At 30.8% G+C, this 14,454-nt stretch overlaps 1 long non-coding RNA gene across 1 annotated transcript; it reads right to left on the bottom strand.

The window, feature by feature from the left end:
* Window positions 1–11,195: 11,195 nt before the first annotated feature.
* LOC128291724 (uncharacterized) lies at window positions 11,196–14,454 on the bottom strand. Its single transcript, XR_008281543.1, has 3 exons — window positions 14,391–14,454; window positions 13,837–13,922; window positions 11,196–11,231 (listed from the first exon to the last, which is right to left on the bottom strand). It is a non-coding gene; the product is annotated as an uncharacterized LOC128291724 (long non-coding RNA).

The raw sequence follows: 14,454 nt of genomic DNA, 5'->3' as shown, positions 1-14,454 counted from the left end.
AACAAGTAACACAACAATCTTATCATATTATTTTTTTGTGAACAAAGAATAATCATGTTTTCTCTAAACATATCCACCATGTGAGAGAGCCTCACTCAGCTTCAAATTCTATTGTCGAGAATTTTGTTTCAAACCATAAAGGAACTTGAGTAAACGATAAACCTTATGCTTCCTCTGTTTATGAAAACCCTCCGGAAGGTCCATGTAAACCTTTTTATACAAATCACCCTGAAGAAATGCATTATACACATCCATTTGAAAAAACGGCCAATCATTCATAGCAACAACACTAATAATAGTACAAACAGTAACCTGTTTCACGACTGGAGAAAAAGTCTCTTGAAAATTCACTCCTACTTGCTGTCGATAACCTTTACCAACAACTCATGCCTTGAACCGCTCAATGGAGCCATTAGATTTGTATTTCACCTTATAAACCCATTTGCAGCCAATGAGAATCTTACCATGAGGTAGATACCACCTCCCACGTGTCATTCTCTTCCAAAGCCTGAATTTTCTATTTCATAAAATCAATCTATCTCGAATCTAGAATAGCCTTTTAATAAGTTTGGGGTTCAGTAATAGCAAAAATATTAGCAGCAAAAGAACGAGGATGATATAGTAAATGAGAAGAAGGATAAGACTGTAACACCCCCTAACCCCAAACCATTACCGGAACGAGATTATGAGGCATTACCGGACATGTCAGAAAACTTACGAATAATTTACAATTAATATAACTTTCATAGTATAATATAATAATTAAGTCTCTATCTTGAACTCTCGAAGTTCAAACACGTATTAAAAGTAGAACGGGACTTGTTCGAGTATTCCAAATTTTTTTATAAAAATTTAAAACATTTCGCTTATTTTACCTAAACCTCCTACAAATTCAAACCAAAACAACCAACACCGATATTTCACATTCATATACTAATATTTATATTATTAACAAAATTTTAATTTAATAACTATTATAGCATCATTCAAAATTGATTAAAAACTTCATTCATTTAACAACTTGATGTTCATGTATCAAAATATCATGTACTTTCCTTACCATTTCATTTAACCATTTAAATTTTATAATTCATCCTTCACTACCCAAAGTAATATACATATTCAAGTGACTAAATAACACCTATGTACATGCCACCTTTACCCAAAAGAAAATATACATCACCAAGTTTGTGTTGGAGTCGGGATTGTTCGGATCTTTGAGTCGGGACACTTGACTTCTACTAACTGCATACGAAACAACGATGCTTGAGTATGGATATACTCAAGTGGTATTACTATAATCCAAGACTATTTAACATTAATAAATTACAAACATCAATTATTTACCCTATTAACAAATAATCTCATTTTCAAAATTTCATTTCAATTATTTACCCTATTAACAAATAATCTCATTTTCAAAATTTTATTTCAATTATTTACCCTATTAACAAATAATCTCATTTTCAAAATTTCATTTCAATTATTTACCCTATTAACAAATAATCTCATTTTCAAAATTTCATTTCAATTATTTACCCTATTAACAAATAATCTCATTTTCAAAATTTCATTTCAATTATTTACCCTATTAACAAAGCTCGGACTATGATGATCTGCGGATTTCCATCCAAACACACCGAATATCCAACCCAAACACACCGGAATATTGTAAATCCTCCATAACACACCGGTATAATATATCCTCCCAAACACACCAATAAGGCATTAAATGCCTATTCGGATAAACCAAGTATATAATAACGAAACATCTTCTCGGCGAACTACAATCTCTTCATCACATTACAAATCCAATGGCATGCCATTTGTATCGAATCTAGTCCGACGAGTTAATAGGGTATTATTTTACTTTTTCTAATTTCAATTTCACATACTTACCTCAAGTCTTATTTACTATACATAACAATTAAAATTTCAGCAATCAATAATAATTAAAATTCGAATTATAGTAATACACACCGTAATTCTCCCATTTTAGTCCTCGATGACTTTCTCCTTTCCTTTCGATCTTGATGCTTCAGGTTCTTTGTTGGCTACGAAAATAATAATTTATAATCATCAATACAACATGATTCAATTTAATTCATGATCCTAAACATGCAAATTTAACCATTTTAATGTATATATATATAATTTCACCATTAAGCTGTCTACTTGAGTCATTGTTACTAAATTATTTATATCTTGAGCTACGAAACTCCAAATTAATATCCTTAAATTTTCCTTAAAACTAGACTCATATATCTTCTAATCATAAAATTTCCAGAATTTTTGGTCTAGCCATTTAGTACATTTTATTCGTTAAATACTCCCCTGTTATTTCATTTGACAGTTCTGACCTCTCTCTAGTAAAAATAAATTATCTCATTGTACAGAACTCGAATAAGGTTCTTGTTTATTTATTTTGAAACTAGATTCATTAAGGAGTTCACATATATAAATTACACTCAATAATAATTTTTGTACAATTTTTAATGATTTTCCAAAGTTAAAACAGGGCATCTCGAAATCACCCCGAACCAGTATTACAAAATTTCAAATATCTCTTGATTCATCAATTAATTGCTTACACTGTTTCTACTATAAGAAACTAGACTCAATAAGCTTTAATTCCATATTTTGTTCATCCTCTAGTTCAATTTATAAAATTTTTAGTGAATTTTCAAATTTAGACCATTGCTACTTCCCAAAACTGTTTTGATGTAAAATGTTAATAACCAAATTTATAACACCAATTCACACCTTATTCCTATTCAAATTTCATTTAAACTCAAATTTAACTATTAAATTTTCAACATATTTTCTTAATTCCGAATTTTCCTCAATTTAGTCCCTAAAACACAAAACTTATAGCTTACTTTGCAATTCAATCCTTATATCTATTCTAACTTGAATTTCATTCAATTAAACCCCTATTTCATCATTTTATTCAACATGAACTTTGTTTAAAAACCTAAGAACTTCCAAGCTAACAACTTAATTTCATCAAAAACTTGTTTTAAGACTTCTAAAATATCAAAATTATGAGAAAAGGACTTGATTGAGCTTACCAATTAACTCCAAGCTTCATAAACCCTATTTCCCCTTTTCTTTCTTCTTTCTCCCCTGTTTCTTCTTCTCTGTTTTCGTTTTCATTTCCTTTTCTTTTAACTTTTTTGTTTCTTTTATATATATAATAATATAATATAATATAATATAATATACTTAATTATTAAATAAATATATATTTTTAATCAATAAAATCTTTGATATTTTCCATGTTAAACCGCCTCAGCTATAGGAAATGGTTTAATTTCCTCTTAAGTCCTTCTAATTTTTCTTTAATCTATAATTAAACTTTTACCCTTATTCAATTTAATCCTTTTTACTAATTACTCTAAATTAAGCTAAATTTACTTAATTAAAACCTAATTAAACACACTACTAGACTCATAAATATTTTTAATAATTATTTTTGAACTTATTTCACTAAGACGGAGGCCCGATAACACACTTTTCTGGTGCCCACAGATTTTGGGTCGTTACAAAGACCGAGAAATGGCATACTGAACTGTCTCAAGTGAAGGAGCAGAGGATTGGTTAGAACAAACATAGTCTTGCATCTATTGTGGTTGTTTAAGAAGACGTGAATTACGATGTAAAAGGTGGTGTAGGTGATAGAGGAACAACGGGTGAATCAGGGAATGAAACAGGAAGAACGGATGATGAATTGGGTGGTGAAGCCATGATATTAGGGAGATGGGAAAAGAATTATCAAGGTCAAGAAAAATGGTACTATTAGATATAGGGAAGAAAAAATGAGATTGAACGGGAAATTTAAAAGAAAGAATATTTTCATGAAAAATGACATCCCAATTAACAAAATGTTTTCGTGTGGAGGTTGAATAAAATATAGCCTTTTTGGACGGTAGAATACCCTATGAAAATAGATGGTATTGCTTTTAGGGAAAATTTATTACGATAATGAGGCATGGCGGCGTAGCAAAGACAACAAAAAAACTTTAAGCAAGAAAGATCAGGTAATTTCTTGTAGAAAACCTCAAAATGACTTTTCCAATCTAAAAGAGGAGTCCATAAATGGCTAATAAAAAAACAGGCTGCTAAGACACACTCTCTTGAAAATTTGCTAGGTATATGAGATCAAAATTTTAAATAGCGGGCTACCTCAAGTATATGTCGATGTTTACGCTTAGCCACCCCATTTTGTTGTGGAGTGTGAGTACAAGAACTTTAGTGTATAGCTTTCATGGTACGAAAAAATTCAATACATGCAATGTTAAAAACTTCACTTCTATTATCACTCAGTATAGTTTTAACAGTAGCAAAAATTTGATTTTTAATCATGAGAAAAATTTGTTTGAGCTGTACTAAAACATCACTCTTTAAATGCAAAAGATACACCCAAGTCAAACAAGTAAAATCATTTACAATAGTCAAGAAATATCTATGCCCACTATGGGTTGAAACTCTATAAGGACCCCACAAATCTAAATAAATAAAAGAAAACATTGCCTTAGCCCGAGTTTTACCTATTGGAAATAGCAGTCTAGTTTGTTTTGCTAGAGAACATACAGAACATTGTTGTATAGAAGTACTATTAAAAAAAATACATGGTTGCAAAGGCATCTTATTCAACCTCGAAATAGAAGCATGACCAAGTCGAGAATGCCAGAGTAAAGACGAATCAGTAGTGGCAGTTGTATGAAATGAGATGTTACCCATGGTTGATGTAGATTTTGGTGACAGAATTGAAGCTGAATTTAGGGAAAAAATAGTTCAAAAATGATGAAAGATAAACAAACCATCTTGTTCTCTACCAATCCCATTCATCTTTCCACTTGAGAGATCCTGAAATATGCAGAAATAGGGATAAAATGAAAAATAACAATGTAAGTCTTTAGTAAGCTTAGAAATAAACAGCAAATTATAACAAAAATATGGTATATACAACACATTGGCTAATTTAATATAAGGAGAAACAGTGCAAGAACCAATATGTGTGATTGGCGAGGATGAACTAGTAGGTAATCGAACACAATATGAAAATGATGCACATGAAACAATAGATTCCAAATAGTGAAAGTTAGATAGCATGTGGTTAGTAGCGCCAGTGTCCAATATCCATTCACAAGGTAAGACCATACCTGCCAAACTAGTCTCGAGCAAACTTGCAGCGAGTGTTACAGAAGACTCTTTATTCAACAAGCTTAATATTTGTTGATATTGAGCTTATGTGAAGACAGGAGCTTGAGGAGTACGAGATGGACCAACATTAGTAATTGTATCCACCGTGTCAATTGCAATTACATTATTCACCACAGAGTTAGCGGAATTGGTAGTCTTTCTTTTTGTGAACTTAAAATCGGGAGGATATCCAATTAACCTGTAACAGTTTTCCCTTTTGTGTCCCTTGATTTTGCAATGGTCACAGACACCATTAAATCATTTTTTTTGAGCTACATTAGCTAAAAAATCAATGTTGGTTCGGAAGCAACTGGCCCTAAAGCATGAAACCATTGAGATTCTTCTTGCATCAACATGGAATAGACATGATTAACAGTGGGTAGCGAGGTCATTAATAGAATCTGACTACGAATAGCACCATAAGTTTCATTCAGACCCACCAAAAACTGGAACAAACGTTACTAAACAATATGGTCATTTTGCTTTGAGTGTTCACAACAATCACAAGAAGAAAACGCGACAAGCACATCGTACTCATCCCACAACAGGCGCATTTTGGTGAAATATATAAATACTGATGTAGTCCCTTAATAATGAGAAGCAATCTTACGATGCAAAAAGAAAACTCGAGAACTATCAAATTTGTTGAAACGTTCATTAAGATCTGTCCAAATTGCCGCAGCACTAGAAGCAAAGACTATTCTAGCTGAAAGCTCATTGCTAACAATGTTTAAAATCTATAACAACACTAAAGCATTGCATCTATCCTATTATGATACAAATCGGCTATCACCGATTCTTTAAAACATGAACCATAAACAAAACCCAATTTATTCTTTGCCAACAGTGCTATTTGTATAGCACGACTACAAACAGTAAAATTCTCAAGCCTAAGAAGTTGATAAGAAACTAATTGTGTACCTGGAGTATCAGACGGATGCAAATACAATGGATGGTTGAAACCGACAATATAATTAAATAGAGTCACCATTCTAATCAATCAATAATCAGCAATAACCACACTTATGTCACGAAAGTTACTAATTGGTGAACAATTAAACAGAAGAAATTTGCAGAAGAGGAAAGTTGCGTTTGTAAACAAAAAATCAAACGAGAACAAACTCATGGCAACTGGAAAAGAAGCAACCGTCGGTGGCTCTGATACCATGTTGGAAAACATCAGTGACCGTTGTTGGTCGGTGGTACGCCGGTGATAATCGCAAAGAAATAGAGCATAGTAATAGCGTCGATAGTTAGGGCATGAAAAAGAGGGGAAACGAAAGTAATCTAAAAGATGTTTTCATTAAGAAATAAAAGGAATATTTTTAAATTACACCCATAACCTATTTATATATCAGCATTTTAGTCCTTAACTAATTAACTAAGTAACAACCTTTAGTTAGATTTACAAACTAACCAGTAACCAACACCAGCCTTTCAACACCTATGTACACCAGCTCAGAGACCTTTCATTTCTGATCCCAATCTCTAGTGAAAGCTCCAAAACGAAGAGTGTTCATGAATTGTTGCCTAGATTCACAAGTACAGCTTTCCCAAACCACGAAAAGGCTATGAATCAGCGTGATTGATCCTCATTTCCTTCATCGCCACTATTTCTCGTATCACCGTTGGGCCCTCTTCCACCTAGTGCATGTCTCATTTTTGACGAAAACCTTCATTGGCTAATAGGTGAGCAACTCGATTCCCTCATCTTTTTATACGTTGAAATTTAAACTTCTAAAAACCCATAAGTAATTGATTGGCTTCCCATATATATATGCTAACTTTCGATCTGTCCAAATGTTGCATCTTTATCTTCGAAATGACCACCATTGAATCCCCCTTAAAGGCGATCAGTGAAAACCCATATCCTGGGCAAAATGAACAGCTTGAACTGCATCCAGCGCCTCCACCACTTCAGTTGACTAAATATTTCTATTCCAGCTACAATATGCCCCCATTAACAGACCATTTTCATCTCGATACTGGATTCTTACAGGTCACTGCAAAACCCTCCGTCAAAGTTGGCTAGGTCTCTAAAAGGGTCCATCGCATAAGTTGGTATTGGCTAGCCTTTGGGTAAGTCTTTTCTATCATTTCCAGTTCTTTAACATACCCTAAAACAAACGAACTGAGCTCATTAACTGTTTGCCTTGTTCCTTCATGCATCAGTTTGTTCCTTGACAACCAGAGAGCCTATATTGTTGGTAAATACGTGAATTTGAGTCACTTACTTTTACTAATTTATTGCACATAAATTATTGAATTCTAGATTTTTGTTTATTTTATGAATATAAATTGTTAAATAACTGATTTTAAAGGCAACAATTTAATAATATTATTTAATTAGGCTAAACTTTTTAATTTTCATACATTCAAAAATAATTTTTAATTTTCATGAAGTATAAAACAAAATTCAAATAAATTAAAGTAAAAGTAGTGGGTTTTTTTAATTTTTATAAAGTGGAGGATCAGGATTAATTTTACAATTATAAAATATATATTTAAAACTTTTAATAGATAAACATTACCTGAAATAGTTGTAAAAATAATAGTGTATATATTATTTTATAATAGAGATTTCAAGTTTCAAGGCAGTACATGATGGATTTGGACAGATTTAAAGATGCTTTTCAGGATATTTTGATTGTATGATTCCAAGTTCAACATCCTTCCAATTTTTGTTCATGTTTGCACATGTTGACCACACTTTTATTTTATATCACATGATTTTTACACAAATAATATAAAAAATAAATAATTACAAAAATGAGACAAATAAAAAATTAATTACGAAAATAAATAAATTAAACAGTTTTTGCAAGTACTGTTTGACATATAGGCAACACCACCCCACTTTCTTCTCAATTAAACTATCATCATTAGTTATATTTTTTTGATGTCATCATTATGTTAGGCGGTATTAATATATATATATTTTTTAATATCTAAGAAAATACATCTGGCGTTGATAAAAAATTGATTGAAAATGAAAAAATAGACGTAAAAAAAAAAGAGTAAGAACTCCAAATCTACTTGCACAATTGTTTCCTTCATCTTTTATAAGAAAAGAAAAAAAAAACTAAAAGCTTTGAGTCTTCACTTTTATTGTCTTCCCTATTTTGTTTCTCTTCTTTAATTTTCAAATGTTGAGAAAATTAAATATCCTCAATTGTTGAAAAAGATAAAATGTTATTAAAGATAAAAGTATAAAATAGTACAATTAGACATAGACTTTTAAAACTTTTAAATTAAAAGTTATTTCTTTTTAATTAAAAATTAAAAGTAATTTCGATTTCCTAAAAGATGAGGAGTCAATTAATTTTAAATTCTCTTGAGAATAAATGATTTAATTGGCATCATCATGAGGTATCACTATTGATTTACTAAGCATGTTATTAAAAAAAAAGTAAAAGTAAAAATGAAAATGAAAATAATTATATATATATATATGTATAGGATAAAATTTTGTTGATTGATCTTGTGTAGACTTCATGTTTAATTCAATTAAATTCTCAATATTTAATTTAGAAAAAAGTGTTTCAAATATATCCATTTATAAAATAATATTAGATAAGAATATAGATTTAAGATAGATTTTGAATTTTGAATTTTTTTGAAAGCTTCTATAGTAGAACTCATTCGAGAGGGCTTGGTGGTCTTAAGAATGGTTCGGGAAGGGGGTTGTTCTAAAATAAAGTGAAAATGCCATCTCTATGGACCATTCTATGTTATATATTCGGTCTTCATAAATTCATATATAGGTTGAAGTTGATTCGGTGGCTCTTTAAATCGCTGGGAAACGCTCTTCAGGGTTGTGAGGAGGACCCTCTTCCGAAAGATTGGTTAGAGATATTTTTTTGGTACAAAAAACGCTTTTATGCTTTTCTTTTACTGTACCGCCTAATGATGGACGTATATGATGTACAGAACAAAGCGAAGGAAAAAAATCGGGGGAAAGGGGGTTCTCTTAAGAATGAATATTATTTAATTAATTATTAATAAAAAAATAATTAATTTTTAAAATAATAATAAAATTTAATTTAAGGTTTTATGAAAATAATTTCATTCTTTCTTTTAATAAAATCATGATTTAATTGTCTCACAGATTAAAAGTTATTATTTTGAGACTATTAACCATTCTTGGTTTGCAACAAATTAAAAATTGTTTAGCTTGATTTTGATGTGTTGACAGGAGCATGGGACCAAATTAAAAAAAAAAAAAACTCAACCTTTTTTAAATAATATATGTAGTCAATTAATAAATAATATCTTATAATGATGTCAGTTGAACCAATTATTCTCGAGTCAACTTCAAATAATTTGACTCCTCATCTCTTAAGAAACCAAAATTACTTTTAACTTGTTTATAAAAAAAAAAAACCTTTTAAAACTTTAATCTAATTGTACTATTCTACTTTTTTTATCAACCTTTCTTTTTTGTATCTTTGAAAACATTTCATCTTTCTCAACATTTGAGAATATTTAGTTTTCTCAACATTTGAAAATTAGAGAAGAAAAGCAAAGCAAGGACGACAACAAAAAGTGAAGTCGCAAAACTCAATAGTCTTTTCTTTTCTTTTCTTATAAAAGATGAACGAAACAGTTTTACAAGTGCATCTGAAGTTTTTACTCTTCTTTTTCTAAGGCTATTTTTTTTTAACTTTAGCTTCTTTTTCATTTCCAATCAATTTTTTATTTTATTTTATTTTCTATCGTTCCGCCTAATAGATCAATGATACCATTAAAAAAACTATTTTTTGTTCCTTAGTATACTTGTATGTTCTCGAATATTTTGGAAAATATATATACCGGTGCCACCTACCTGACATAGTGGCGACACTAATTTTTTTTTTAAACTAATTACGGCCACATGATTAGGGGGAAAGCAAGATATTGTCGTTGGTGTGTCAAGTGGCACCGACAGGAATTGTTTAGTTTACTTATTTTTGTAATTATTTTTATATATTATTTGTGTAAAAAGCCAATATTCTTTATTTTATATCATGTTATTCTTTTTTTAGTGCTAAAAATATGTTATTATTTTTATATAAGTTTTTTTTAATATAACAAATAATCTTTAATTTTCATACATCTAAAACACTCCTTTATTATTTATCAATTTATAAAATCTTTTGAAATTGAGATGGATATGATAGTATCAATTATAAACTTGAAGCTTAGAGAAAAATTGTTAGCACAATGTAATTTGTCTTATTCTATTGGCATGTTTTGAGCAAAATGGATTTGATCCTTTAATTGTTGAATGATAAAAATCATACTCTCGAGACAATTGAAGTTTCTATAAATACAAGAGTTGATTTTTAAAAGTGTTTGATTGCTAGATGATCTATAACACTCTATACTTGTATTGACGAAGACTATGGATAATCGCTGTTACAATTGATGTTCAGATACATCTACTAACTTACAAATCACCATTTTGGTCTTTATTAAATTCAATTTTGATGATTAAGACTCAAGTATAAACATTAAAACATCTTTCAAACTTATTAGGTCAATAAAAAACTCGTTTTTAACAAATTGGGTTGCAAGTGTCGATACCTTGCAATAGGGTATCAATACTCCATCCCTTTAAAAACCTCATTTAGACACTGTTTGAGTAAGTATTTGTAATATCCCCTAACCCTTATCCGTCCACGGAACATGATTACGAGGCATTACTAGTCAATTCAGGTCAATTACTTTAAATCACGTTCAAACCTACTCAAAACATGTCAAATTAAACATTTTACGTGCTTATATGATGAATATTTTTAAGTATTTCACATACATTATCAAATAGTTCAAATTCTTACCAAATAAGCCAGTTCTTACCATATACTATTACTACATCTAAATTTACTTATTTCATCCTTACATTGACAATCCAAAATGACACACATAGACATTTTAGGTACATAGACATTTTAGGTACATGCCATTACCAATAATTAATATACCTCATCACATTGAGTTCGGGATCGGCCTAGGATGCTGATTCAACGGTCTGACTTTAACCTATCCTGCGCACGGAAACAAATCGTACGCTGAGTATGGATTCAGTGGTATTTCTATAATCCAAACACTTAATAATATGAAAATATAACATTTACTTAAAAATCATATAACAATCACAATTATATAATTGTTCAATTCATAGATAAATTCTTTATAACTCAATCAATTCTTTCATCTACTAACTCGTATAATTTTCCACAATATGTTCACAATTCACTTGAACAATAATATTATTCACTTATATCCCATTTAAAGTTACATAATTCATGTGTTTCAATTATGTTTCAGTTCACTATTCAATATCAATCAATAATATTCAACAATTTACATTTCAATCAGTAATTTCGTTTTGTTCCAAGCTCAATATCAGTCAATATTTTTCAATATCAATCAGTTTATCAATATCATTCAGTAATAATCATTTTCTCAGTAGCAATCAGTTATTCAGTAACAATCAATTATTCAATAACAGTTAGTCGTTCAGTACTTTTATTCACCCTTATTAACATGACTCAGACATTGACGGATACACGGATCCAACCAACACACCAGTATGGCACTCAGTGCCTCATCGACTTCGCGAAGTAAATAGTAACAGTACGGTACTCAGTACCTCATCGGATTAAACTGATGTAACAGTAGCAGTACAACTCACAAGGTGCCTCATCGACTTGAAGTCGAAGTAACAGTACGACACTTATAATGCCTCATCGACTCAAGGTCGAAGTATCCCTGAACACTTCCAATCCTATGGCATGCCAATTATATCTGACTAGCTCGATACTGTTAATAGGGTATTCAATTCACTTTTAATTTTATCAATCAATTTACATTTTAATTAATCACATAAATTCATAATTCAATACAATTCAATTTACTTTTCAGTAACAAATATTCCAAATTCCACATTAATCACATATTCATATTTTATTTAATCACATTCCCGATCAATTTAATTTTAATATAACATATATTCAATATTCAATTTCCACATCAATCATATATATCCATATAAATTCAATAAATTTATCACATAACAAATCAATCCATTTCAATTGTAAAACACAATACAAATAATTCTCACCTAAATTGTAACGCCCCGTACCCGAGACCGCCGCCGGAGTCGAACACGAGGTGTTAACAGACTTAATTCATTACTTAAACAGCTCAAACAATTTATTTTTAAAATTTTCAGTCAAGCTAGCAATCTGCGTCACAGTCGCTTAAAAATTCATATCTCGAGTTCCAAAACTCAAAATCCAATTCCGTAAATTTTCCATAAAACTAGACTCATATATATATTTACTAATTTTTTTCTAGAATTTTTGGTCTAGCAAATTAGTACAGTTTATTAGTTAAAGTCTCCTCTGTTTTAGGGTTCGACTGCTCTGACCTCTGTGTATTACGAATCAGATATCTCCTTGTACAGAGTTTCAATGACTATTCCGTTTGTTTCTAATAAAACTAGACTCAATAAGGAATCTTTACATATAAATCTTGACTTATAATTATCTTTGAACAATTTATGGTGAATTTTCAAAGTCAGAACAGGGGATCCAGAAATCGCTCTGGACCTGTTTCACAAAAATTTAAACATCTCATAAAATATAACTCATATACCTGTTTTGTTCCATCCATATGAAAATAGACTCATAATTATTCAATTCCATATTTTATTCATCATCTAATTGTATCTATACCATTTTTAATGATTTTTCAAACTCACATCACTGTTGCTGTCTGAATATATTTTATGGTAAATTTTACCTATTTCATGGTTTCCATGGATTAGCTAGCAATTTAGCATACATAACACCAAATATGATCATGATTAGCCATTCCAATAGCTAATCATTACCAAGCATTTCCATACCACTCAATAACCATATCATAAGATCATATATACAAAATGATTATAATGCTATACATGCCATACTCAAAATATACAAGCCATTATGCCAAAATGGTATACGGATAGTGTGAGTGTGCCTCAGACCGTTCCCGATTTCCGAGCTGGCTTATCAACGCAATACGTCCCTTTCATCTCGAGTATTCCTCCATTTGAGTAGAATTTTACCCGTTGAACACATCGGAATATAATTCAGATACATGGAAAGTTTGCACATAAGTGCCACATATGTAGCCAAGCTACCATGTAACCCGCCCATAAGTGAACTCGGACTCAACTCAACGAGCTCGGGCATTCGCATCCATAAGTGAACTCGGACTCAACTCAACGAGCTCGGATGCCTAGTTACATCTCTCGAACTCGGACTCAACTCAACGAGTTCGGACATTCGCATCCATAAGTGAACTCGGACTCAACTCAACGAGTTCGGATGCCCAAATATCCCAATGACATGTCACTTGTATCCTAATCCATTCCTAAGGTTCAACGGACCTTTTCCCAATCATGTGTCTCAACCATCTTCTACGGAATGCCGTTCGATACTCGGTAGTATTTCACATTTTCCAAGTATATCACATAATTTGACATATTAACAAACAATTATCACAAGATAATATTTCATAATAATTATCATATCATTTAAATAACATTAAAACATTTAAAATAATAACTATGTTACCAACATTTACATATGAACTTACCTCGTATGCGAAAATGGCTACTTTTACCATTTCATCCACAACTTGGCATTTTCCCCATTTTAGCCCGAATTTTAGTTTTCCTTGCTCTATCATTTAAAATATAGTCTAATTAGGACTCACATTATACAAATTGACCCAAAATCATATTTTGGCAAAATTACAGTTTTGCCCCTAAACTTTCGTATATTTACACTTTTGCCCCAAAGCTCGTAAATTAAACATCAGCCTATTTTATTATGTTTTATGACATGCTGATCATTTTTTCCTTCTATGGTAACATCAAATTCTCACTCTAACACGTACTTATGACTATTAGGTATTTTTACCGATTAAGCCCTTTTACTCGTTTTCACTTAAAACCGAGTAGTACAAGTTGTCTAACATAATTTAAAACCTCATATTCTATCATAAAACACCAAAATACACAAATTTCACCTATGGGTATTTTTCCAAATATGAACCCTAGGTTGAATTATTGCTAGCATAAGCTTAATCGAGTTACCGGGACTCCAAAAACGTAAAAATCATTAAAAATGAGGCTAGAACGGACTTACAAGCGAGCTTGGAAGCTTGAAAAACCCTAGCCATGGTTTCTCCTTGCTATATTCGGCCATGGGG

Source organism: Gossypium arboreum, chromosome 4 (genome assembly GCF_025698485.1).
Source record: "Gossypium arboreum isolate Shixiya-1 chromosome 4, ASM2569848v2, whole genome shotgun sequence".
NCBI classification, from domain to species: domain Eukaryota; kingdom Viridiplantae; phylum Streptophyta; class Magnoliopsida; order Malvales; family Malvaceae; genus Gossypium; species Gossypium arboreum.
The sequence above is the reverse complement of the archived record's forward strand: the minus strand, read 5'-3'. Positions and strand labels throughout refer to the sequence as shown.